Below are 27,964 nucleotides of genomic sequence, written 5' to 3' on the forward strand. Positions count from 1 at the left end.
GTGGGTTTTCACTTTGAAGGGCAGTTACAGTCAGGAAAGTGCTTCAGTAAAAACAACAGTGTGTGTTTGAATCCAGTTCATTGCTAATTCGAACCTAAGTAATTAATCGGATGGGGAAGTGAAGTAAATATGATCTCTCTCTGATCTCTCTCTTCCAGTGTGCAGATGGGGAAATTGAAGCACATAGGTAATGCCACATTGTCCGTTTTTTGAGGTGTTTATAAGACTCACTCTGTATTCTCCCACATCAAAACGCATATTAACCTCTTTCTAGGAGTAAGAAGGGCATAACTGGGTCGTTTCCAATTTCTTATTCTCCTGCCCTGAACTCTCTGGGCATCATGATCTATGAAATCACAGGAGGCATTTATTACCAAAACAAAACAAAACTACAGCTATACAGACAAAGGAGTTTCCACACACCTTGAGTTCCAGCTTTGTCTCCCCTCTTTTACCGAGGATCACATCCTGTCTGAAACTCTCTCCAGCACACACAGACATCTAGCGACTGAATGCTGTATTGCAAAGGTGCATGAAGGAGAGAAGGGGTTAACAAATGGGTTCTTTAAATAAATAAATCTCTCTCTCTGTGTATGTGTGTGTGTGTGTGTGTATATATATCTATATATATATATATCTATGCCAGAGGTAGGAGATGCAGCAAATGAGATAAGTGTATTGAAGCATATTTCTCATTAAATACAGAAATTGGGAACACAACTATTGGAAAATGGAGCTCATTTGTCATATCTCCTGGATGACACTGAGATGCTTTGTTTTATTACTTTTGTAGAGGGACCACTCTGTGCAACATAAATAAAACTTTACTCACAAGACGGCAGGTTGGGCATTTGCTTTTTAATTCAAGTGTCTCACAACAAACTTGAATGGGAGTAAAACTCCTACTGACAAACAGGAGGTAGAGATGGGTCAAGCATGGCTGCATCTCTTAATAGTGTGGGTAATCTAGCTATTCCCACTGTACTACACTTTTCTACAATTAACTCTGGGTCTATAAGTGAAAATCAGACTTTTTCTGGATAACATTTCGGACTCATAATATTGTTGTTGGTAGAGCTTCAACCACTCTCCTATTTTAATACTTCTGGTTGGTTGGTTTATTTAAATGCGAACATGTTGCCTGAGAGACCAGCTTCTTTGAACTGTGTCAGGGAGCAGCTGGTCGATTTCCCTACATTGTTGACTTTTTTGAGTGCTGCAGCATGGTATTTGTCAGCAGTGTTTGGGGTCTGAGAGTTAAGCTCTTGATGAAATGCTCAGGTATTGAAAGGGAGGAGGGGGGAAAGGGCAGAGAAAAGTTCCTGCCTTAACCTCAAGTGCACCTGTGTGTTTTTGTTATGTAATAATTTGTGACACTCTCTCATCTTCATCCATTAGAGCTCTGCTGAGTTCTGTCCACACAGCTGCTTTTTTTCAAACACGATAATCTATTAGCTATTGTTTGTATAACCAAACCTATCAGGCTGCCTAAATCTGTTTGTTGCAATGCATTCCGGGAAAATCTGGGCTATGTTTCAGCAGGAGAAAGTGTGTCTGGAGGATATGACCAAAAGTGACACTACTAGCAAGTAGTGATCTTGTATAAAAGATGGATGTTTTCAGTCAGTACACAGTACTCAACACAAAGTCCACTGAAGTCAGTGGAGGTTAGATTGGGCCCAGAACTGGGTTAATGGTATATTAATTTGTAGAGCTGGTTAGGAATTTTTGGAATATGTGTTTTTTCACCAGAAAATGCTGATTCATCAAAACTAAAACTTAATGGGAAAGGGCCCATTTTGATACATTTCCTGTTTCGAAAAAAAAATGAAATAAAAAATTTGAACTTGTCAAAATGTCCCATTTTAACATTTTTTGTTATGTAGTTTATTTAGTATAAAAATCAAGAACCGTATCTTACTTTTATAAAAATCTTTTCCATCCAGAGGATCTTAAAGAACGGAGTCTTTCCCGCAGATGCAACGATTCTCCGGTGCCCTGCCAGTGTAGCCATGTACAACAGTGCAAAGTGAATCCCAAACTCGAGTATAATATGATTCTCCATTGTTTGTTTTATTTTATTTTATTATTTAACATTTATGTTGTGGTCGCATCTCGGGGCTTTAACCGGGTCTGGGCCCCTTTGTGCTAGGTGCCGTACAAACCATCCTGTCCCGATGAACTTGCATTTTAAACAATACAAAATAGTAACAGTTGATATGCACTTTGCACTCACGTTTCCTGGGTATAAATGATTAGAAAAGGCCATTGGGATCAGGCCCACACTACGTAAAATGTGTTTACTGCTGGAATGTTCTACCCCCTTGGGATAAAACATGGCAGTTATTCAACAGTGCACAGCAACATCACTCACCAGTTTAGGATAAGCATTGAAGATTAGTCTCCCATTGAAATGGCAGGGTCATTTCCGGTCAAAAGTGCCCCTGAGACCACACAAGCCTCAGCTTTACATCTCATCAGAACATCCACAGGACTTCTACAGGAGCAGACTCTATGGCATCTAATACCTTGCTGGGGAATTGGGGCAGTGTTAATGCAGATGGATGAGTGCTGCTTCATAAATCACCAGCACCACTTACTGTGCCCCCCACTTCTCCCACCCAAATAATATGTGAGCTCAACCCTACTTAGCTTATGACATCCCCGGGTGACCCAATAATGCTTCAGCTGAAGAATACTTTGCTCATTCACCTGCATGCACCCATTTTACAAAGCATTTTGTAGCCACATCTTTCCATTGAACATTGGCTAATGGTAGTTTACAGCAAAGACCTCACACACGACATTTTGAGAATGTAAGAGCTCAAATCAGCTGGGGTGAACGGAGATGACATTTCTCTATGGTTCAGCTGGTTTGTTTTTCATCTTCCTAGATACAGTTACTTTCACCAAAGCAACAGAGAGCTTTATGCAGCCCACTTGGAGCTGGAAAATTGTAACTAATGATGAGAATAATGAATTCATGTGAAGAGAAACATCATGTTGTAGTCAGCTTTTTATTTTCAATAGTTTGTGTCTCTGATCACGGGCACTGCAGAAGTCTACCATTGTGGAGCAATGTGCTATAAAATCCCAGTGATAGGTTTTAAAAAGCCCCAGAAAACTGTCCCAGTCCAGTTACTTGTTTTTACTTACTTGACTTTAACCACGATGATCATGAAAACGTTCATGATACTTTACACTCATGTCAAAAAAATAATGGTTTACCCAGGATGAATAGAATGTTGGAAGGCAGGTTTAGAAATATCAAGGCATTGCATATGATTGTACACCTTAAATCACTTAAAACAAGAATGTTCTTGCATAGATGCTGCTGCTTTGGGAAGGTCTTTGATGGTGAATTTACCATCAAAGAACAGGGAAAATGTTCTTACTTATTGCTTTATGGTAGCGCCTGAAGGTGTCCCAATGTGCTGCACTGTAAAAACACACATGCCAACTTTAATGGTTTGAGTCTTTTATTTAGGCTAAGGTTTGGGACATTTTTTCATTGTTAAAAACTAGATTATGGACCCAAAAATACTTTAATAAATGTACCGTCTTTTAAAGGTTTCTTGAAATTATATATAAAATCAAGGAGATGGATAATTTGGTGATGTTTAAGAGTAAGCAATTATTTTGTCCTTATTCTCACAACTCTGCTGTATACCCCAGAGTTCATGAGAACAAATAAGAGGAGCTAGTTTCTTTTTACTTGGCTGGTCCTGATTATATCCAGCAGCGAGACTTGAAAAGGCCTCAGATAATTCAAAAACCGTTATGTGAATAAAATGTCAAAGGGGCTCCTTTCTGTCTAAACTATCAGGGTGCCAGTGTTCAACATGTAGGCTCAGTTGGATTGAGAGTAAATGATTTATACAGATTGTGTCTTTATATTATAACAAAGTATGTGGGATAGTCTTTGAAGAAAGTCTTTTTTTTTTTTTTGGTCTTCCTTTTGTGCCTTTGAAGGTTTTGCTGAATCTATCCCCTCATAAAGAACTGGGTGTCAGAATGGAAGAGGAATCTGAAGGTATAAAGGTACCTGAACTGCCCTCCACAAAATCTTATACGGAACCTTGTCTGTGAGGTGGTTTTTAGGCTGTGCTATTGTGTTGAAGTCAAAATGACCTGTATCCCTTGTAGTCTCACACCATACCATAGAATAAAAGCTGCCTTCGTTTCCCACTTATTCTGCAGTTTGGCTTGAAAGTTTACTTTTTCCCCGGTTCTCCTGTGACCACCGAGCACACGCAACCTTTCTTTCTGTTCTAGGAATGGCCTTTAAAAAAATAATAGTGAATTACCAAGGGCAAAACATGTACTGTAGTTTAAACAGATGTATGTGGGCGGGAGGGATACATTCCCCTTGAGGAAATAGGGGAAACATGCCATCCCTCCTCATTTTTACTGTAATACTTTGATCTTGCATAACAAATATATCATCTTGTTTCCGATATGCTTTGCTCAGCTACAGTCGCTGGTCTGGCTGCCCCTTCATGTCCTTGTCCCATGACTGCTTCTGTGTCTGCTTCCACATGGCTCCCTCTACTCAGTGATGAGCTGCCAAAATATTAACAGGTTCCGTCCTCCTCACCTCACGAGGGGGTCGTGCCCCATCCAACGCCCCATGTTCCTTGACACACACCCCTGGGGACCCCTAACCCATCCCCCCATTTCCTGTCCCCTGCTGCCCCATCCAACCCCGTCTCTCATTCTTGATGGCCCCCCGGGACCCCGCCCTATCCAACCACCCCTTCTCTCTGTCCCTGACTGCCCCCCACCACCTCATCCAACCCCTACTCCTTCCTGATTGCCCCCCAGGACTCTTGCCCCCATTCAATCCCCCTGTTCCCTGCCCTCTGACCGCCCCGACCCCTATCCACCCTCCCACAACCCCCTGAACACCCCCTCCCTGCTCCCTGCCCTCTTACCACTCTGCCTGGGGCCTGGACCGGGTCCGCTCGGCCGGGACTGCGACCAGCGCCCCGGGGCCCGACTCCCTGAGCCAGGCCAGGCCAGAGCCGCTCGCCCGGCACCAGGACCGGCGCCGCGGGGCCCAACTCCCTGAGCCAGGGGGAGCCGGACTGGGCCGTGTGCACCCTGCCTCCCTGAAGCCCTCCCTGCCCCCCGCCCGGCTTACCTGTCTGCTCCTTGTTTCAGGCTTCCTGCGAACATTTGATTTGCAGGAAGCAGGGGAGGGGGAGGAGAAGGAGGGCGGAGCATTCAGGGGAGAGAGGGAGGTGAGCTGGGGCCGGGGGCCGGGTGGACAGCTGCCCGAGCCTTTGTTAAATTTAAAAGCTTCTTTAGAACTGGTTGTCCTGGAACAACCGGTTCTAAAAAGGCTTCTAAATTTAACTACCGGTTCCTGTGAACCGGTGCGAACCAGCTGGAGCTCACCACTGCCTCTACTGCTAACTCCCACTCCCTCTACCACATCTCCGCCTTTTCCTCCCATCTGTCTATCCTCATTCCTTTACTGGCACCTGTCACTATAATGTCTGAGTGCCTCTAAAGGGCACATACGCCGGATGAAACTACAGCAAGGATTCAGAACTCTGCGTTATAAACGGTATAAAGATAACTACCAGACGTAGTTGTACAAGGAAGTGCATGGACATGTGCTAGTATATGCCCCTGAAATGCTTTGTGTGTCAAGATTGAGGAATTGAGTGGGGGGCTTATGCAAACCTTCCTACCCCTAAGTGATGTTCTTGAGCAGAAAGTGTGAGCATGATAAAGGGTGACTGCAATTGTTTTCTGTCACAGCTACGTGTGTACCAAGCATAGCATGTAGGTATAGCTCCTGTACTTGTAATGCCTTGTGCCACTGGGTAAGGCTTCAGTACCAGGGATTGAACCCGGGACACTGGGATCCTAAAGCACAAGTCTCTACTGCTTGAGCTAAAAATGCCAGCTCTGTTAGCCATGGTTGTCGAAGTCTCATCATTCTCTATATGTAACTTAGGTCTGGTCTACATTGGAGGGGGGCGGTCGAACTAAGGTGCGCAAGTTCAGCTACACGAATAGCGTAGCTGAGCTTAAACTACCTTAGTTCGAACTACTTACCCGTCCAGACGCCGCGGGATCGAAGTCCGCGGCTCCCCCGTCGACTCCGCCACCGCCGTTCGCGGTGGTGGAGTTCCGGAGTCGACGGGAGCGCGTTCGGAGTTCGATATATCACGTCTAGATGAGACGCGATATATCGAACTCCGAGAAGTCGATCGCTACCCGCCGACCCGGGCGGGTAGTATGGACGTACCCTTAGCCACTACTAGAGGAGGAGGGAGTGCCACACTGAGTGGGTGTGGCTTACCTAATAAATATGGCCAGGGTTGTATTGCATTATACTGTTTGTTCTGAAGGAAAATGGAGCGGGCTGAAATAAGAACAAGGGATTTTTCCCTCTCATATGAAACCCCAGAGCAAATTTGCTTAGGCTCTGTTTAAAGAGCACTTTTCTGTAGAGCTGTGTTTCTTAAAAATAATTATAACACTGAATCTCCACTGGTGGGTGGTTTCTCATTAATGGCATAGATATGCAAGATTCTGATTCACAAAGGACAGGATTTTTTTTTAGAAGACAAATTAATAAAGGCACGTGAAGATGTTTCAATCTGAAGGAGACAAATGCACCATTGCATCTAGAATTCAGAAGAGTGGATTGTGCCGCAGACAGTACTTGTCACCTCTAATTTGTGCATTCACATCTGGCCTTGGTTGGTAATGACCCAAAGGTATTACCATCTAATGGCAGTTTGGTGGTTGCTGCCAAGAGGTGCAATGAATGAGCCCAGTAGTCAAGTATTAAAAACACAACACCCAGCACAACTACTGGTTCTAATTGCCTCCCTGTTATATTGTGGCGTAGCCCCATGTTCATTAAGGATGTAGCATTCATTTAAATGTGCCACTGTTGCCCTCCTTAGCAGAGAGGCCGACAACTGGCAGCAGCATCACAACATGGTTTATTATTCACACTCTTTTGAAGGCCATTTGAAGAAATCATTTTCTTTTTTATAATTATTTGTGTTACAGTAGCTCTCAGAAGCCCCGACTGAGGAGGCAGCCCACAAAATAACAATACCTAGCTCCTATACAGCACTTTACAAAGGAGGTTATTTTACAGATGGACAAATTGAGGCCCCCAAGAGGAGGAAGAGAGTTGCCCAGCAGGACAATCTCAGAGCCAGGAATTGAACACAAGTCTTCTGAATACCACTCTAGTCCTCGATCTCCTAGGCCACACTGCATCTCAGACTCGCCCACACTGTGGCGAGCATGGGGTGCTGGGGATTCTGAAAGTATTCTGGTTTATCTACGGTGTCCAGTACTAATATCACACTGTACACAACTAAAAATAGAGACTATTCATCGGACAAGCGAGAAAGCCATTGAGGAATCTGAGCTAGTGGTCATGCCAGGACTGTTGTAGGGTGATCAGCAATTAACAGTAGGTCCGGGGGATAGGGCATAGGGGTAGGAGTTAGGGAGCCTGGGTTGTATCACTGATCCCCCTGTGTGACTTTCTGGATCTGGAGACAATGAATCATGGTAGTTTTCTTCCTTTGTAAAGCACTTTGATTTCTACAGATGAAAACCACTCTATAAATGCTAAGCATTATTATTATCCAGGCTTGTGATCCTAAAAATCTCTGAGTTGGGATTCAGACATTGTAAGAAATATTGGGTGAGAATATACAATATCCAGATTCATCTACATTGTCTAATCTATAGCATTTCAACAGCGCCTGCGGCTGTGATTTCTACCTTCTTGTGCAAAGAGAGAATATACATTCTCAACAAGCTCCCTTAATTTACATTCCTACAATCTAATCAAACCTTTGTAAACACCAGCTCACTGAAAATAATAATCAACATCAAGAGATGCATTGGCAGGCTATGGGAAGGTGAATTAAGATGCTTTTCTTTCTTCTATGCTAATCTTTTCCTAATTACGCTTTATTAATGTTATGCTGCAGACGGCCCTGTTCTTGTTTTCCCTCGTCTTGCCCGTAGTTAAAATCAAATTGCAAATGAGTGAGCTCTATATTCGACTTAATCACTTAAGCCTCTGACTTCCATCATTTTCATAACCAGCCCCCATCGTCTTTTCAAAAGTGGGTGCGTTTCATTTTGTTTTTCCTCTTCTTGAAGCATTCATACATGATTATTTCATGTGTGACATTGACATTTTATGATGATAAATTGGGCTGAATCATTATCATCATCTAGAGGTTGGGTTTCATTATTATTATTAGAATAAGGTGCTTTTCATTACACAGCCTAAAGAAGAGAAAAACATTCTTTTTAAAAAAAAATAGTCTAACAGCTTTTATGATTAGATTTGCCATTGAATAAAGGGCTCTCACATGCTCTCTCTAGATAGATAGATTAGATTATGGAGGGATTCTTTGAAATGTGTAATCAAAAGGAAGTAGAATCTTGAGCTTGGTTGTTCTCAGATGAGCAAAAATAACAAGGAGTCCTTGTGGCACCTTAGAGACTAACAAATTTATTTGGGCATAAGCTTTCATGGGATAAAACCTACTTCATCAGATGCATCTGGACAGCCCTGTAATTCTGTATGTTATACATACAACAAATATTGTATGTGTCACTTAATAAAAGTCATTACTTGATGGAAAAGTCTTGTAGAATTTAGGATGGTCTTTCACTTCAGTCACTGGACTGGGATTCTTTCATTGCATTAATTCTCTTGATTGTGAATTGCAGAGTGCACACTTCAGATCACCTGCTTCCCCAAAGCCCAGTCTCCTGCCAGTGTTATGGCCTGCTCTGTGGTAAGACTGAGATGGGAAAGGTTGGAAGCCATGACATCCCTCCAGTGTGTGTGACCCTGTTCACGAGGTCTTCTCCATCCAGCTTTTGTTGGGTCAAATACATAAAGCTGGTGGGCTGGCATGAACTCCAACATATGGAGCAGATGGTTGAGTCACTTGGGTAGACACTGGAGGCTAGTTGGTCTGACACCTGATATCCTTATACATGAAGTGGTGAAACCACTGTATGCCTTTGTGATGGGGTGTTCACTCCACATTACCCTTGAAGGGGCTAATTAACCTGGTAGGCTGCACCTGTTGGGAGATTTAGGCTTGATTGATAAGCATTAATTGGAGATGGAACCTATTGGGGCAGGAATAGGAGCCAGCTTGTATGAAGCCAGGAAGCAAGAGTGGAAAGGGTTGCAGTGTGGAGGTCTTCAGTCACTCTCTGGGATTAGTGAGGTGAGAAAAAGAGGAGCAGAAGCCCTGGGATCCTGACTGTGAGGATGGTGAAGAAGAAGAGCCTGTAGAGGGCGGAGCAGGAAGAACCCCAGGGACAGGAGAGCAGGGGTTGAGAGGGTGCAGAACTTAGCTGCTGATTGTAGGGTCCCTGGAGTAGTGAATGGGCCTGGGTTCCCCTACTCGCCACTGGGACAGTGGCACAGTCTTGAATGGAAAGACTGCCTGGAAGCTGATCTGGTGAGATTTTGCTAGTGCTGAAGAGGAAACCTATATAGTGACCTGGCCAGAGGTCTGAGTCATGAAGGGAGAGCACTCCAAGTCCTGGAGAGTGAGAGGGGCCATGGGTGGAGCAAGCAGCAGAAGGGGGCGCTAGACCAGATGAGAGCTGATCCCCCAGACCCAGCCACAAGGGGGAGTGCCAGTGGTGAATGAAACCCATCACAGCCTTTAATACGTTTTTACATGGCAAAACCATGCAGCTGGGGTTCAGTCCGATTAACTTGGACAGAAGCTGCGTGTGTGCTCAACCTCTCTGGGAAAAGAAGTGAGTTAGTTAGTTTTATTTATCTGCTTAACTTTAGGCATCCAAATTTGGTCATTTTGGGGTGAAACATTCACAAGTGCTGTAGTGTCTTGGGATCCTAAGTCCCAATGAAACTTAGGTTCTTAATTCACTGAGCTCGAGTATTTAGGTGCCAAACTCTCATTGAAATCAGTTGGAGTTAGGCACCCAAATTGTCTTACAAAGGGTCTGACCCTTAGGCCCTTCTGAAAATATTCTCCTTTGTCATAACACATTGGGTTATAATGTATTTGTGTGTTGCAATAAATAAAGCTATTTTTCAAAAACTCATCTCATTGAGCAATGTGTTTTTGTAATCTCCTGGCTATACAGAAGATTGTAGTGATATTCCTTTTTGGCCCTGAAAACTTATGAAATACTGACAGGGCAATGGGTACAAGCAGAAAAGAATGATTAGAATAATAACAGAAAAGATCATGAACAAATTGGAAAGCCGATGACAGGGCTAAAACCAGAGAGAAATGTTGATAAACTTCAGACAGAGTCATCCTAATGAGAACTCTTGTTTCTTATAATGTTAGCTATAATTCATCATAGCAGCACATAGAGGCTATTGTCAAAATCAGGGACTGCTTGCTCTAAGGTTTTCCATATATCCATAATTGGGTTGGTCTTGTACTACCGAAGTCAATGGGAGTTTTGAATGGGTACAGGATCAGACCTATTAGGAAAGATTGCCTGCCCCAAATAGCTTACGTTAGGAACTGGAACAAAAAGCTGACATTTTGAAATTTTCTGTGAAATCCCCAAAATTCTAAAATGTTTTGACTGGGCATGAATCATTTTGTTTCGATAATGTCAAAATGTGATAATGCAAAATAGATAAAAATATACTAAAATTAATACTTCAATATAGTACAAAAAGGCTAAATGAAATTAATTGAAACAATAAAGCAAAGTGAAACATGTCACCAATATCATAACAAAACATTTTGATGTTAATGAAAGAAGAAAGTGAAAATCGACATGTTCCTGTGAAAAGTGTTGATTTCAACTAAAACATGTTTTCCAACATAAAACTCATTTGGGCAAAAATTTTCAACCAGATGTATTTTACATATATTTTCATAATGTTTGCATAGTGTTGGTGCAGTGTTGTCAATTCTTGCAATGTTTGGTATTTTTTGTAAAGTCTCAGGTACTGGAGTCATGTGATTATATGAAAACCTTATATTTCATTTTAAAAAAGTTTCTAACCCTCATGCCTGCTGAGGTAAGTTTAAAAAAATTAACTGTAATGGCTCGACAACAAGAATGCAAATAAAAAGAACCCATGATCTATATGGCTTGAAAATCTTCATACTTTTAAAAATCTTACTATTTTGGAGAGCTCGACTCATGATTTTTTATTTCTTTGGAGTTCATAATACTGGTCTGGCTTAGCTTCAGTGATATGTCAGGCTATTACTGCATATAGCTTATGTCCTCATTACTCAGGCATCGGTGTACTACAAAATTTTGCAGAAGAAATGGTAAATGTCATGCTGAATCAAAAAGCTTTTGTTCCAGATCTGTTTTGATATAAGTGCCAAATTCGACCAGTGAAGTTCATTTCAGGTAGTTCTTGTATATATTCCTGCTGGCTCATCCGTCTATTGATGGATACATTTTTTTTTATGGAGATGTGAAGCCACCCTTGAGCACAATAGAAATGTATGCTTTGCTTTCTGAAAATACTGCCGATGTTCTATAGCTTGTCAAAGAAATGTCAACATTTTATATACACAGAACTTTTCTTTCCTGGAAGAAAGAAAATAACATCTTGAGAATGAAAAAATATTTCTCAGATGCTAGAACCTATTTAAGTAAGCAATTGTCATCAGGAGAGAGTCATTAAAACAATACATTTTCTCCTCTGATGGGTGCACCAAATTGCTCATTGCATCAGAGCTCTTTATAGACATAACTTTAAGACAGCTATGTTGAACATAGGTATATTCATAACACCAGAATTAGAACATCCCAGCTGCAACTGTATGATTAGTAAAGGATGGAGACCAGATTCTGATATTGCGCTAATGTAAATCTGGAGTAACTTCATTAACATTGATGGGGTTGCTCCAGATTTTTCACTGGTATAACAGATCAAAATCTGGGCCTGTGTTCATTAAGGATGAAATTCAGTCCTGTGCAGAGGATTAGTATATAGCCTACATGCTACTTAAGTACCTCTGAAGAGATGTGTAGGTCTTATAAAAAGCCGGGTTTAAGCGGTTCAAATGTCACATAGGCTATCTGCACACGATTGAATTTCACCGTACCAATGGAAGATATTGTGGCAGAATGCACCACAATACAGAAACTTGAAAAACAGCACCTTTTTTTATTCTCCTGTCTTCCATCCATTTGACCTCTCTGCTGAATAGACAAAGAAATGCACAAGCAGCAAAGAATAGGGCTTTTCTTAAAGGAAAACATGTTCAGTTCAGAGAGGCAAATATTCACATAAATACATAAAGAAAAGAAAATGGAGTTGAGACAATGCTGGAGCACACAGATGAAGTTAAAACCTAGCTAGTTCTAACTTTCATAGGGGCCCAATTGCTAAGATGGTATAAATCTGCCTAGATAATTTACATAAGCTAAATGCCTGTCCCCAGGGGATTTTTACTAAGTTACTTATATCACTGTTTCTTGTTGGGCTTTTTGTTTAACCTACCCATGTTTTTAAATATTGAGAGCTGATGTTTATTAAATGATTCAATTGCATTCACAAAATTCCACATACTATTTAACTGCAAGTACTCAAATGACCAAATGTAGTTATCCAACTACCTGATTGCACCCACGAGCAGGGGCGGCTCTAGACATTTCGCCGCCCCAAGCAGGGCGGCATGCCGCGGGAGGCGCTCTGCTGGTCGCCGGTCCCGCGGCTCTGGTGGACCTCCCGCAGGCGCACCTGCGGGAGGTCCACCGGAGCCGCCCTCCCGGCAACTGGCAGAGCGCCCCCTGCTGCATGCCACCCCAAGCACGCGCTTGGCGTGCTGGGGTCTGGAGCCGCCCCTGCCCACGAGTCACGTACATGTGCACTTGTCCGCTTACTCATTTTAGGAAAGCACAGAGCACCCCAAAAGCATCTCCTAAGATGGTATGTGATGCAATAAGTGACCTAACGTCTAGACAGGGTTGCCTGCACCATGTTTGTATTGATGGAGTGGAATCTTAGCATCTTGTCAGAAGACTTGATTCCTCCCCTGCTGGGTGGGATATATGTTTCCTAAGATGCAAATGCTTTCAGGAAGGGTAACTAATACATAGTTCAGCACAGACTGGGATCTGGGGAGGTTCCCTGTCTAAATAATGTGATATATGGCACAACACGTGGGAAACTGGAAACTGCTCCAGGTATTCATTAAGCTCCACATATTGGGAGAGGAAATCATGTGTAGCGTGACACAGTGCATTTGATGTAGAAACTGCTGTACTTAAATGGGCTTCTGGCTTTTTGGTTCTTCTCCTCCACCCATACGTGTGCATACAGTTTTCCCAAATGGTCTTACCCAGAGGACTAATCTGATCATGCACATTTTATATCAAAATGAGCTGCACCTGCAGCTCTCATTATTTTAATGCCTGCCCTATCAATTTAGGAATGTAATTTTAGGCTCTCCTGTTTCAAAATGTTGGTCTCTGATTGCTCATATTTCACAGTTGTCTCTTGTTGCTTGTTGGCTTATAGATGGCCAGGGTGAATCCAGGTCAGGAGTGACAACAAGCTGATAGTTATTCAGTGACATATGTGAATCGATTTGGTCTCAGTCCAGTGCCAGCGGACACGTAACCACATCACAAAACATGGATGCTAACGGGCAAGCCTGTCGGCAGACTCGGGACGAAGATTCAGCAGGCTGTTAGGAGTGAGCTGGAATAGTGGAAGGATGGTCTAGCGGTTAGCAGATGGGAGCGCTGCGTTCACATCTTTGCTCGGAAGCCCAGCAAGGGGGGGTGGGTCTCGGAACCCAAGCGGGGATGTCTACGCTGCTATTTTTAGCCCTGTAGCACAAACCCCACCAGCCCCATTCAATTGACCCTGGCTCTGAGACTTGCTACTGTGGGTGGTGTTTTTGCTGTGTAGATGTACCCTTAATATGTCTGTGCCTGAGGTTCCCATCTGCAACATGGGGATAACAGCACCACCCTACCTCACACAGGCACTGTGAGAATAAATACATTAAAGATCATGAGATGCTAAGATGGTGATGGAAGCCATACAAAGACCTTAGACAGACAGACATCCTCATAATGATCTTCAGTGGTTTTGATTACAAAATAGGCAAACCTTGGTTGCATCAGTGGATTTGTCACTCTGAGTTTATTTTGGAGTTTGTTTCAGGAAGCTCCAGCAGAGCTTTTAAGGAAACCGCTGCCTTGGGAGTTTTCAGATGTCTCCAACTGTAGCTAGGTTTGGAAACTAGTGGGGATTTTGCTTCGTTTGGGTTTTTTTTCCTAATTCAAAATTAGAAAACTTTCGTTGGCATTTTGAAAATAAAAAATAACCAGCTCTGGAGTTGTTTGAAAAATTGGGATGGGACAAATTTCACAAAACTGAACTTGAAGGTTTTTTCGTATTCCCCCCCATTCTCCCAACTTTGAAATGTCCCAATTTGAAATTTTGAACAACTCTACTGGAGGCAGTAGTGAACCCCCAGCAGAGGTTATTAACAATGTTTGAACCTGCCGTCTTCAGCGCCTAAGCACGAACCTCTACCACTGAAGCTAAAGGAGAAGGTTATCTTCTCAGGACTCAACACATGCTTTGCAAAGGTGTTACAGAAACATGGGAAAAACTTGTTTCTTTTGGCCTATCCAGTCTCAGATGAAAACATGCAGTGCCAGAGGTGATGAAGGTTTGGTCTCGTCTGTTATAGCTGAACAGATTCACCCATCTTCAGCAGAGCCTGACAAGGAAACCCAAGATAAAAATAAAAACCCACTGAGGATAAGGGTCATTGAGAGAAGGAGGGACTCAGGATGAAAAGCCCCAGTAGGAAACGACTGGAAACAGCTCTCCTGGTGTCAGAAGAAAGAGGGAGGGTTCTGCCCGCATGCTCCATTAATAATCTGCCTACAAGAAATGCTAGAAAACTAGTTAGGCACCTTTTTTTCTCTCTCTCTCTCTCTCTCTTCACATCAAGTGAACAGCAGCAGCAGGAGATTAAGCTGCTGTCTCTCTAAAAGTGTGTCGGCAGCAGTGGTTAGGAATGCACCGGAAACATCTGTTCAAGCTGAAGCCACTTGAAAAGTAATCAGAGATGTAGCAAAAGGATAGGAGTGTGCATAGTATTGATTTAATTTGACTGCAATTTATTTATTTTCAGTTGTCTCAGGAGGTGTCTTTTTTTTTCCTGGCAAGCAAGTCAGATGGTTTTGCTTTTGCTTTCCATTGTCCTGATCAAACAATAATAATATCTTGTAGGCATTATGATTTCCAGACTGGATCAGGTCAGTGGCCTGTCTAGTCCGGTATCTGTCTCCAACAGTGGCGAGCAACAGAAGTGTAAGATGAAAATGCAAGCATCTCCCACAGGAGGTAAATGCTATCCACCACCTCTTGGAAAGTCTCATCCTAGCCATTGATGTCAGAGAATGGCTTAGGCTCTGAAGCATAAGGTTTAATGTCCTTCCCTTAAGACCCTATTGATCTGGGTGGAGAGGTCTAAATGGTGACCGAAGGCCCAAGTGCAACCTTCAGAGTCCTAAAGCAAAGTCTCTTTCTCCCTATAAGTGATGGGTGAGGATAAATCTCACCATCTCTAGTTCTTATTGCTGTCTAACTTCGGCCAGCAAGTAAGTTCTGTCCAGCTATCAGGGAAGAAGGAATAGCAAAATAGTCTGTTTGGAAGCATTTCTTTTTCAGCGTGTCAGAATGGTTATTTAGGGCATAATCCAAAGTGTACTGAAGTCAAGTGGAGTCTTTCCATTGACTTCTTTGTGTCAGGCCCTTAGTGAGCATGCGTGAATCAGTTAAGATGATATATGAACTAGCCCGTTGAGCAGGGTGGGATGGGGATGTGAGGAAAGACGAAACATGGAGGAAAATAGGAAAATCCTTAAGGCTACATTAAAGATATCTTCAAACCCGCGCCCCCCCCTACACACATTTGAGAAATACAGACCCAAGGCAAAATAAGCATGGTCATTTGTCTTTATTGGCATCCATCTGGATTTGTAGAGAAAGGTATAATAAATTGTGATTTTGACTCAAAATCCCAAGACCAGACTGGAATCATGAATCCCAGCAGCCTGCCATGGAATTAAGGAATATTTGAACATGTCTACTAATGTGATATATGCCATCATGTGCCAGCAATGCCCCTCTGCCATGTACATTGGCCAAACCGGACAGTCCCCACGTAAAAGAATAAGTGGACACAAATCGGACATCAGGAATGGTAACAAACAAAAGTCAGTAGGAGAACACTTCAATCTCCCTGGACATTCTAGAAGAGATTTAAAAGTAGCTATACTTGAACAAAAAAACTCCAGAAACAGACTTCAAAGAGAAACAGCAGAACTAAAATTCATTTGCAAATTTAATACTATTAATTTGGGGTTGAATAGGGACTGGGAATGGCTGGCTCATTACAAAAGCAGCTTTGCCTCTCCTCCTCATCTATTATTGGGAGTGGACCACATCCATCCTGATCGAATTGGCCCCGTCAGCACTGGTTCTCCACTTGTGAGGTAACTCCCTTCTCTTCATGTGTCAGTATATAATGCCTGCATCTTTAATTTTCACTCCATGTATCTGAAGAGGTGGTTTTTTACTTACAAAAGCTTATGCCCAAATAAATCTGTTAGGCCTGTGCTACACTAGTTGGGGGGTTCGAACTAAGATACGCAACTTCAGCGATGCTATTCACGTAGCTGAAGTCGAAGTATCTTAGTTCGACTTACCTGGCCTTCCTCACGGCGGCGAGTCGACTGCTGCAGCTCCCTCATCGACTCCGCTTACTCCTCCTGCAGAGGTGGAGTACGGGCGTTGATTAGTGGATCAATTTATCGCGTCCAGACGATATACGATAAATCGATCCCTGATACATCAAACACTACCTACCGATCCGGCGGGTAGTATAGACGTACCCTTAGTCTTTAAGGTGCCACCAGACTCCTTGTTGTTTTTGAATATGATTGTGGATCTCTGAAATTTATTGCTGAGCCTAGTCTCTTTTATGGGCTCACTCAGGATCCAGATTCAGGGTAACTTCAGATCCAGATACCGCTAATAAACTGTCAAGCCACAAGAGCTTCATCATTCTGTCCATTCTCTGGACTATATTGTGCTACAGGAAAACCCAGGTGCTGGCCGGAGGCCTACACCTCCCATTTGGGGCTCAATCCAGTAGGAGTTGGATTAGGCCCTTACTCATTCAGATCATGAAACCATTATAAATGAGACAAGCCTCTTCTAGAGTCCCCTCCTGAAAATCTGTCTGGGTCAGGGCTGGGACTTGAACTGGGACTTGAGCAATAGCTACTAGTTTCTGCTTTGTTGTCTGTTTACTTTTTTCTTCTCTGCTGCATTCATGTATATTTATGTGTCACTCCAAAATAGCCAAGAGCACTTTAATCAGAGGACTATCTGCAACCTAATCAGGGATAATACTAATCAGGAAGTGCAATGCATGCTCCAACTCCTATTGCAGAGGAGGGAATTGGAGCTAATGCTCATAGTCTCTAACTCCAAAATAGAATGTGGTGTTGTCTCTTCTGCTTTTTCCCCAGCAGGAGGAAGAAAGAGAAAAATTAAGGCCATTTATTGTTTACGTAAGTTTTAAAGCCACATAGTGTGAGCAATGAGTGCTGGATAGGCCCTGGGAAACAAGCGTAGTCTTGAAGAGATTAGCAATTTGCTGTTTGCACAAATTAGACCTCATCTCTTGCATTTCCAACTATAGGGAACTACTTTTTCAAAATAATTTTGAAATGCTGTCCTTTTTGTCACATGCCCCAGCATGGCTACATATTTTTAGCTTTCAGGAGAATGATCTAAATGTTCAAATGCAGGCACAAACCTGCTGCTTCAGCTTTTTTAAGCCATTGACTTTGCAAGCTTCATAACCCATGATTTTCGTACAACGATTGCATTTGAAAGAACAGGGGCGAGAGGAGGAATATCTGGACATAAATAAGAGAAAATCTTGAGGTTTTGCAGACTTAAAATTTAGACCTGCCAGGCAATAAAGTACATCTGTTTAACATAATGCCCTTTCTTGGGTTGAGAGAAAGTTGAGGGTCCCCCCATCCCCCCTCACTGACACAGAGTTTTGGGGGAAATCCTTTTACACAATTCACATGGAAGTTTTCGCTTCCTGAAGCCTTCCCAGATATAAATGATAGAAGTCCACATTTTCTGCCCCATTTTTCAACCACAACTACATGGCATCAGAAACTACAGAGCTACTGGACTGTATTTTTAATGCAGATTTTCTACTGAAGTGTTTGTTTGTTTTTTAATTAATTTTAGGAAATATATTGACTTTAAAAATATCTTCATTTTGGATATAATCCTGCTTGAACTGAAGTCAATGGGAGCAGTATTGAACCATAAATTTGTGTCCATATCTGCTTTATTGTTTTTTTCTTGTCCTTTGGAAAATTAATAGATTATGGGCTAGATCCTCAGCATTGACTTCAGTGTAGTTTCTCCAGTGTACACCTTCTGGAGATCAGAAGATACACTGCGTGTGTGTATCTAATTAAAGAGTTAAAGGCTGTCATATCAGATCAATTTATTTGTCAGTCCCATCTCCAATGTGACCAGTCCCTGATGTTTCAGAGAGAGGTGAGTATCCCGCATAATAAACCTCCCCAGCTCAACCATAAAGTTATACACACGAGCTGCAGCTTAACTAACAAAATGAATACTTTGTCTTCAGCAATCAGTAGCAACACTGCAACTGAACTGGTGCTAAACTGCAAGTGTAGGTGGCGTCAGATGGTTTTAACACCAGGTCTCAAACTACTGCTCTGGGTCTGTGTATACTAGCTTTTTGTACCATCACTGCAGCTGTTCTGTTGCTGAAATATGGATACTGGTTTTATTTTTAGTGGAGACAAGGCTTCCTGACCCCCTGCAGCAATCATCCCAGGCCCTGAAGCATGAAATTTGATTTCCTTTTCTTAGCACTAAGAGCCTCTTCAATAACACAGTGATAGATGCTATATAACCACAGACAGATGGCATGCAGAACAATACATGTTGTTACTAGCCAAGAAATTACCCCAATCTTTATCATTTTTACACTGATACAATCATGGAAATCAGTTCAGAATTGCAGTAGTAATACTGTATTTGGAGACACTGCAGTCTTGAGGGACCAGTGGCTCACCTCCCCATTACAAAGGGATTCTTCTTTGTTGTGATCCATTAGCACAAAATAATTGCATTCTTCTTCTTTTTCCCAAAGAGAAGATTTCACTTTGCTGACCAAAAAGTAACAACAAAACGTCTGATCTTTTTCAAAGGGTTACTTTCAGCAAGCAAGCAAAATTAGGTTGTGCAAAATAAAATAAATAAAAAATCAATTGCTTTACATACCCAAAGAATAATTTTAAGTAATTTGTGAATCAGGAACTGGTTAGGATCAAAGAAGTGGTTGTAATCAAAGTAACTGGGGAAAAAACATGCTTCTTTCAGAAAATTAAGTACCTCATTAAAAACCAATCTCTGTTCTCCGTATTCAGATTATGTACCCACTAAAATAGTTTATCAGATCTATCTTGATTCTGTTCATTTGGGAGGAAAAAACATATTGGGCCAGAATGACACAGGTGCTTAGGCATCTAATCCACTTAGGCATTTTTGTAAAATCCACTAGGCACCTATGTGTCTTTTTAGATGCCTAAACAACTTCGTAAATCTGACCCTTGTAACAAATCCATGGCTACTAGGACTTCAAAGTTGTTCCTGTGCCGCACACCAAAGCCACTTAGTGCTGCACGACAAAGCCACTTTACCGGGATAGAACTCAGATCACCTCTACCACACGCCAAAAGGTGACTCTCTGTTAACTGCTGGCAATATAGGGTTTGTGACCCACACTTTATTAGCTCTGATTCTGTCCAATGGAGGGCAGTGTGACACAAACAATAATCACTGCATTGCAAAAATTTTTTGAGTTATTTAGCAACTTTTAAAATATAACAAAAAGATACTATAGTCTATAGTGCAGGGTTTTTTTAATCTGTATTGTACTTTGGTATCTCATGCAGTAATTAGTTTTTAAGGAAGCATAAGGAGTTCATGTCAACACACTACATGTCTTAGGTAGAGATGGACTTGCAACACTGGGCTCTAAACATACCTTGAACTATGTGATGTGCAGAATCTGAATCTGTCTTGAGTCTTAAGGCCATTATTATTATTAATTATTTATGGTAATATTTTATTTATTATTAATTATTTGCATTGTGGTAGTACCAAGGAGCGGTTATGGACCAGAAGCCCATTGTGCTAGGTGTTGTACAAACACAGAACAAAATACAGTCCCTGCCCCAAAGAGGACAAGGTAAATATAAATCAAGAGATGACAAGAGAAGACAGAGCTATGGGGGAGCACCAGAAATAATGAGAGAGCGCTGGTCAGTATATAAGCAGGAGTCTCAGCACACCAGTTGCCTAACCATTGTCAGACTTTACGTAGGCATAATGGCCAAGAGCCCTGTTCAGCAAAACATTGTGAAGTGTGCTGAAGTCCCATTTTTTTGCTGAATCCAGATCAACATTAGTGCGTACTTCGTTAAGCACATGCTTAAATGCTCTGCTGAATCAAGGAATGAGCCTAAATATCAGTCTTGGTCTTGAACCGCCTTTTAGATGTGCTCTCTCCTTCAGTAGTGTACTGAGGCAAGGGCAGAAAGAATGTGTGAAGAAGGTTGTACTGCTGCTGCTCACATTAAACATGTTCTGTGGACAACTGGAGCAGGACTTCAACCTTCCATGGTTGTAGATGATCTACCTTTCACTAGCACTATAAGTTACCATGATAAGACTGGTCTTATTTTTCATCCACCGGCAGCTCCCAGATTATTATAACTCCTAGCAAAATGGGGGGCAAAAATCCTTTGAGGACAAATTTCTCTCCTTTCTATAGAGGTCCTGAGAAAAGTACAATAAATTCCACCATATACCTGCAGTCACAAATCAAATTTTAGAATAATCTTGAGTTTCCTTTAAGTTTATCAAGTTTGATAACTGTAGATCTAAGTAGACTTCTGTAAGGCATTGGACTTGGTACCACACAATATTTTGATTAAAAAAAAAAACTAGAACGATATAAAATTAACATGGCACACATTAAATGGATTAAAAACTGGCTAATTGATAGCCCTCAAAATGTAACTGTAAAAGAGAAAGTGTCATTGAGCAGTCTGTTTCCAGTGAGGTCTTGCAGGGATGGGTTCTTGACCACATGCTATTTAACACCTTATCAATGACCTGCAGGAAAATATAAAATCATCACAAATAAAGTTTGCAGATGACGCACAAATGGAATGTCAAGTTGTCTGGAGTGGCTCAGGAGCATGAATACCAATCTCGGGGCAGGCTGTTAAGAACCAGGGCACACACCCCAAATTGGTTGTGAGTTCTATACTTAGATTTCACCAACCACCTATCGAGTGTGAACTCCTTTGGCACTATAACAGCCTTAACATGGAGTCACAGACAGTCCCCTTTGGTGCTCTGATCTATCTTGCCATCCAGGTAAGCCTGCCTTTGTGATAGATTGTTGCTTTACACCAAAAATCACAATAATTTTCAGGTTGCTCCTAATCCCAAAGGACCAATCACTTACCTTGGTCAACTGCACTTTGGATCCTACATCTAACACAATGCTTGTAGCCAATCCTATAATAAATTAACTAAAGATTTATTAACTAGGAAAAATAAATGAGGGTTAGTTACAAGGTTAAAGCAGGTAACGAACATACACAAATGAGTTAAAGTCTTAGGTTCCAAAAGTTGGTAGACGCTTCTAGAATAAGCAATCTCTATATGTTCTTCAGGGCTAACCCAGGCCAAGAACTGGGGATCTTTTGCTTATGCTTAGTAATACTTATCCCTCAGAGTCCAAGCAGTATAAAGATACAGTTCCTTCCTGTCTGGGATTTTTATTCCCTTCAAGCTGATGGGACAAGTCCACCTGTATATCTCCTCTTCATAGGTGTGGGGTGACCACTCAGCAAAGTCTTTATCATTTCACAATGGCTCATTTGGTTTCAATGGGCCTTCTTGTGTGCAGGACCTAACACCTTCTGTAGGAAGCCTGCATTAACTGAGGCTTCTTTCCTCTTTGGTGAGTTACACAGTTACAGAGAATTACAATGCCAACACTTAATATCACCCTATAACATGGTGTACAGATATGTATAAGTGAAATTAATACATGCAGCATCCTACAAGCATTTCATAAAGACTAAACACATTCGTATAAACGTAAGAACTATTTTAACAATACTAACATGCAGATGAGCCAGATGGGTTTCAAACTATGCATTTGTCAATGTTCAGTTGTGGCCTAGGAGCCTTGGCACGAGCTGGCACCTGATCTGCCAGCATCACGTGGGGGAGTGATAAATAACAAAGAGGACAGGTCACTTGGTAAACTGAGTGCAAACAATATGCATTTTAATATAACTAAATATAAATGTACACATCTAGGAACAAAGAATGTCAACCATACTTACAGGATGGGGGACTCTGTCCTAGAAAATAATGACTCTGGAAAAGATTTGGGGGTTGTCAAGGATAATCAGCTGAGCGTGAGCTCTGACACTGTATTCAGCACTGGAATATTTTATCCAGTTCTGGTGCCCACAATTCAAGAAAGAAGCTGATAAATTGAATAGGGTTCAGAGAAGAGCCATGAAAATGATTAAAGGATTATAAAACATGCCTTATAGTGATAGACTCAAGGCGCTCCATCTATTTAGCTTAACAAAGAGAAGGTTATGGGGTGACTTGATTACAGTCTATAAGTACCTATGTGAGGAGCAAATATTTAATAATGGACTCTTCAGTCTAACAGAGACAATCCAATGTCTGGAAGTTGAAACTAGACAAATTCAGACTGGAAATAAGGCATAATTTTTGACGGCGTGTGTAATTAATCATTGGAACAATTTACCGCGGGTCTTGGTGGCTTCTCCATCACTGACAAGTTTTTGCTCTAGGAATTATTTAGGGGGAGTTCTCTATCTTGTACTATGTGGGAGATCAGACTAGGTAATCACAACATTCCCTTCTGGCCTTAGAATCTATTAATCGATGGAAGCGCCAGTAAGTAGGCTATCTGCGTGCATTAGCTTCATTGAAAAACATTTGTTATTGTCCCCCACTTCCTCTAAGCATTAATTTGTGTATGCTTCTGATCGTTGGGATCTTAGAACTAATTTGGCATGTACCACGCTTTGTACAGTGCGGCTTGGTTCTCTGGGAAGGGAACTGATGCCATGGCTGCTGACGCCACTACATCATTAAGAGGCAGATGTTGCCACTTGTCTGGGATCCGCTCCTGTTTCAACATTTGCCACCCCCTAGTTTGAAGCCGGAGCTTGGCGTTGCTGCAGCAACCCCCAGTGGGAGATGCTGCTCCTGAGCTGTTTGCTGACTGCAGAAGCGGTGACATTTTGACACTGAGAAAAATGGAAGTGAGCAGAACTTCCTGCATCCCTGTTTTAGAAAGCATGCCAAGCTCTGATTTTTACAAGGCACAGGTGCTAATTACTGGGAAATGCTTTCCTAAGAGATACCAATCCCCTAAGGGGAAATATTTGGTGCAGGCATTATTTTCCATCTAATCTATTACATTTAGAAGTTAGGATGGCTGCCACCTGTGCCTGACACCACTGTGACTAAAAACTTACGCAAGCACACCTGCCTCCCCTGTTACTTTGTCTGCTCTCCCACTGCCTGTCTGTGTCCTTATCTACTGATCTGCATCCTAGATCATTATTTGAGTAGCACTAGAGGCCCCAGCCAAGACCCTGTTGTGCTAGGTGCTGTCTAAAAAGTGCCAGAGACTCCCTGCCTCAAAGGCCCTATACTGTCTAAATAGACAAGACAAATGGTGAAAGGGAAAACAGGCATACCCGGGTGAAGTGACTTTCCCAAGATCTCACAGCAAATCGGGGCAGAGAACCCAGATCTCCCAAGTTCTAGATCAGTGCAAAATCCACTGGACTATGCGGCTGTCAATAGTGTCTTCTTTGTTGGGCAGATAATAAAATGAACCCTGATCCCAGATGGAGCCTCCAGGTGCTAGAACCACAAGCAGAAAGGTTTCCATACAGCTTGAGTTCCAGCTTTGGCCCCTTTGTTTACCTGGAACACTATATGTTATATGGCGACATCTAGTGGCTGAATAACATGCTGTGACTAAGTATATCACTATCCCACTGATTTCAATGGGCATTGGCTTTGACCCTAAATCTTTGATATATTAGTCTTCTCACTATCTTCTTGCTTATGTGTGTTTAACGCAGGCCCTTCCATGTAACTTTTACAAAGTTTTATGTGTTTTAATTTTCTTTTATTACTTTGTAGCCAATTTCCTACAGCTTCACAAGATGAAACAATGAGGCAGAGCTCCATCAATGCCTTGTTTTCTCCCTTTCATCTCTAACGACTATCCAATCACTTGGACAACTGATATTTCTGAGCTTGCAATTAGATCCATGCTTTCTGCTGATGATGAAGAGAAATTAATTAAATCAATGCTTTTAGAGGTGGAACAAACTCAGGAATATTTCTGGCAATATTCTCCCCTTCCTATAAACCCGCCGTCCATTAACTCAATACACCAGGCATGGGTTTAAAGATTTTGTACTGATGGTAAACAATGAATTGAGATTTATACCCTGCTTCATTTTTATTATTGTTGTTAATGGAAAGCTTTTATTTTCAGATGCAAATCAAGAAACCAGCAATGGGAGATCAGAGACAAAAATCTATAACCCATCATCCAAAGAATGAGAAGGGTTTGTAGGATTGAACCTTTGATTTCTGAAGACTAGCCCTTTAGACAGAGATCTACACCTGAGACAGCACAGAGCTAGCAGAGGTACAGACAATTTTTTTTTTATTTGTTGGGTTTGAGTTTAAAAAAAAAGATACAATAGCAGTTGAATACCACATTAATGAGTTGTTTTATATCACAACTAAATTTGTCTGCTTTTAATACAGTGGGAGAAAGAGGCATCTGTTCTAAACTCAGTGTTCCCATTATTTATTAATGCAGTTCCTAAATTTTGAAGGTGCTTAAGCACTTTTCTACAGCCACGGAGACAAGTGGAAGCATTTATTATTTGTATTACTCCAGCACCGAGTGACTCCATTGGAGAGGAGGGGGCCTGTTGTGCTGAACACTGTACATCATGCAGTGAGACAGTCCCTGCCCCAAAGAGTTCACAGTCTGAACAGACAAGGCAAATGAAGGGCAGGAGAAAGAATGTATTCTTATCCCCATTTTACAGGTGGGGAACTGAGTTGTACAGCAATGAAGGGATGGAATAGCAACTCCCACATTTATTGGTTTATGTACCCCACCTTCTTAAAATGTTGTGATGTGAATGGCTGGAACAGCAAGCTCCTGCACCATACTTTGGAAACACGTGGCTAGAACATGGAGTTGCCACAAACCCAGTATAAGGGGCAACCGGCAGTCCCCCTGAACTAGCAGGAGAACAGGGAATGGTGATGCAGATCGCATGCACAGCAGAATAAGGGTGAAATACTTAATTCTGGGCATTGCACTATTCAGATACAGGTTCACCTTTTTTGCTGTCTCCCCCACTTCCACACCTTGAAGGTCTCTCGTTATTACATCTTGGAGAGGCTAAAGCTGTTTGGTACATTGTGCTTCTCAACTTCTTAAAGATATTTTTTTCTGAACAAAAGAAAAGAGAGGAACTATTGATTCTTTTACAATCTGTTTGCTTAAAGAAACTTCAGAAAGAGATAAGAAAAGACCAATTATTTTCTTACATTGGCTTTACTCAACTATTGCTGAGTGCAGAACTCCAGACAGTGCAATTAGATTGTTATATGTATTCTCGGGTTACTGGTTATTGTATGTAGTATCTTAGACATTGAAAATTTTCTGCTCAGTTTTATTTTTTGCAAGGCAGAGTTGCTGATAGACTAAAAGAGGGTGGGTTTCCTTTTCCTTGGCTAGTACTGTGGGTTCAGAAAGTACTTACATCATGCCAAAGAAAGACAAGTGATCTAGAGAGGAAGAAACATATTGTGGGTAAGCACAGGACTGGGAATCAGGAGAGCTAGGTTCAATTTTCAGCTTTGCCAGAACCTCCCGGTGCAACCATGGGTGAGTCACTGAAGATACATCTACACTGGGTGTGTGCCCACGTCCTGGCTTGGTCACATGTTAGCCAACCCAGCACTGCAAAGCTGCACCAGTGTCTACAACTAGCACTGCAGCTACATGTGTTTTTCCCCTTGGATTTCTGGGTGCATATCTGAGGGTCTTTAGCACCTTGCTCTAGGAATTGGTTTGTGGGTCTTGTGGGAGAACTTGTCTGTTTTTCCTAGATGATTGTGTGGAAGTGGTTTCAAGCTGCCATGTTTGGGCAAAGGCACTTCCAGCTCTGCCCACTCTTCCCTCTGTTCCAGCTGGGGGACAAAGCATACATGACTGTGTCTCACTGGCATACCTGTGTAATGAGGATAATATTTCTATTCTCCCATTCTTTGTCTTGTCTATTTGGATTGTAAGCTTTTTGGGGATGGGAATTGTCTCACTATGTATATGCAGTGCCTATTACAATGGGACCCCATGCTTTTGTGAAGCCTATAGGCTCAACTGTAATGTAAATATTAATCTCTAATACAGGCATAATTACATTTGTCCCTCTCACAGGGCTGTTCTGGGGCATCAATATATGTGTTTTTAAATGCTTTGCAATCCTCAGATGATGTTTTCCCTTAAGATTTTTCCATTATTTTTAAATTTCTTTTCCATCTTCTGCACAATGATTCACATGGTTTTCCCTATGAAAAGGTGTTTTTCACAGATGCAAATAGAAAAATGTCACCCTGGCTCAAATTTGCCAGTTGTTGCCAAATCTCATGAGTTTTACCACAGGCCTCACAATATTTTGTATTTTTGCAAAGCCCCAGCTCCTGGAGTCATGTGATTATGTGGGAATCTCAGAAATCTCAGCTTTCATAAAAAAGTAGGTTTTGGTTGGTTGTGGAGAAAAGCTTAAAAATGTAATCTAAACAATAATACTAAACTTGTAAGTAGCACTTTTCATCAGTATATCTCAAAATGCTTTACAAAGGAGGGCAGTATCATTATCCCCATTTTACAGATGGTAAAACTGAGGCACAGAAAGGCAAAATCATAGACTCACTTGCTCCAGGCCTCCCAACAGGCTAGTGACAGAGTTGGGCATAGAATGCAGATTTCTTGAGTCCTAATCCACAGCTCCATCCACTTGGCCACACTGCCTCCTCTAAAGGCTCAAAAATCAGAAGACAAATAAAAAGGACCTACATTTTTTATTTTTAAAATCTCATGATTTTGATGGGACCTGACACAAGGGTTTTGAAAGCTCGGGGTTGGCGATGCTGATACTGATGGATGTGACTGTAAACAATCAGTTTTCACTTGTAATGAGATGGAAGCTTCAACCCTACAGGCCATGTCTTTTGGGGTTCACATTCTGCATTCCTTCTCATGCAAAGGATAACTGTGGACTCTCAAGTGGCATTGTTCCTGGCAGAGAGAAAGGAGAGTGTATGGAATAGGAACCGAGATCCTTCTGCTTTAGCATCAGAGCACTGCAAACAGCAGCCAAATGTGCTGTTGATTGCCATTTAAGGATCCAGTTGAACATATGGGCAGTATAATCAAAACAAACTCAGTCTGGATCTATAAAAGTTAGATAATATTTGCATGCTGAGTCTGAGACAAGACCCTTTAATTGTAATAGGAACTGACAAGCTAGATTGGCCATCTTCAGCAAAATTGTCAAGGGGGCATAGTTTGCCTGAAAGCCAGTGTTTACTCAGAATGGGCCTTTGTTGCACTAGAGAGGTCACAGCAACTGAATAATTGTTTAATTAAGACACACTCCCACTGTCTTTGTTCAGGCAAACTCCAACTGA

General features: G+C 41.9%; 1 long non-coding RNA gene across 4 annotated transcripts in view; it reads left to right on the plus strand.

Moving 5' to 3' along the window:
• The window catches only part of LOC120396769, a 432,090-nt gene that overhangs the window by 363,828 nt on the left and 40,298 nt on the right, over positions 1 to 27,964 (plus strand). For 3 of the 4 annotated variants that reach the window (XR_005593354.1, XR_005593356.1, XR_005593355.1), the window contains exon 5: positions 24,741 to 24,896. This is a non-coding gene — a long non-coding RNA (uncharacterized LOC120396769). Of the gene's footprint in view, positions 1 to 3,972; positions 4,024 to 24,740; positions 24,897 to 27,964 lie in introns of those variants that run through there. The other variant, XR_005593357.1, reaches the window with a different exon arrangement.

Source organism: Mauremys reevesii, linkage group 2 (genome assembly GCF_016161935.1).
Source record: "Mauremys reevesii isolate NIE-2019 linkage group 2, ASM1616193v1, whole genome shotgun sequence".
In the NCBI taxonomy this organism is placed as follows: Eukaryota; Metazoa; Chordata; order Testudines; family Geoemydidae; genus Mauremys; species Mauremys reevesii.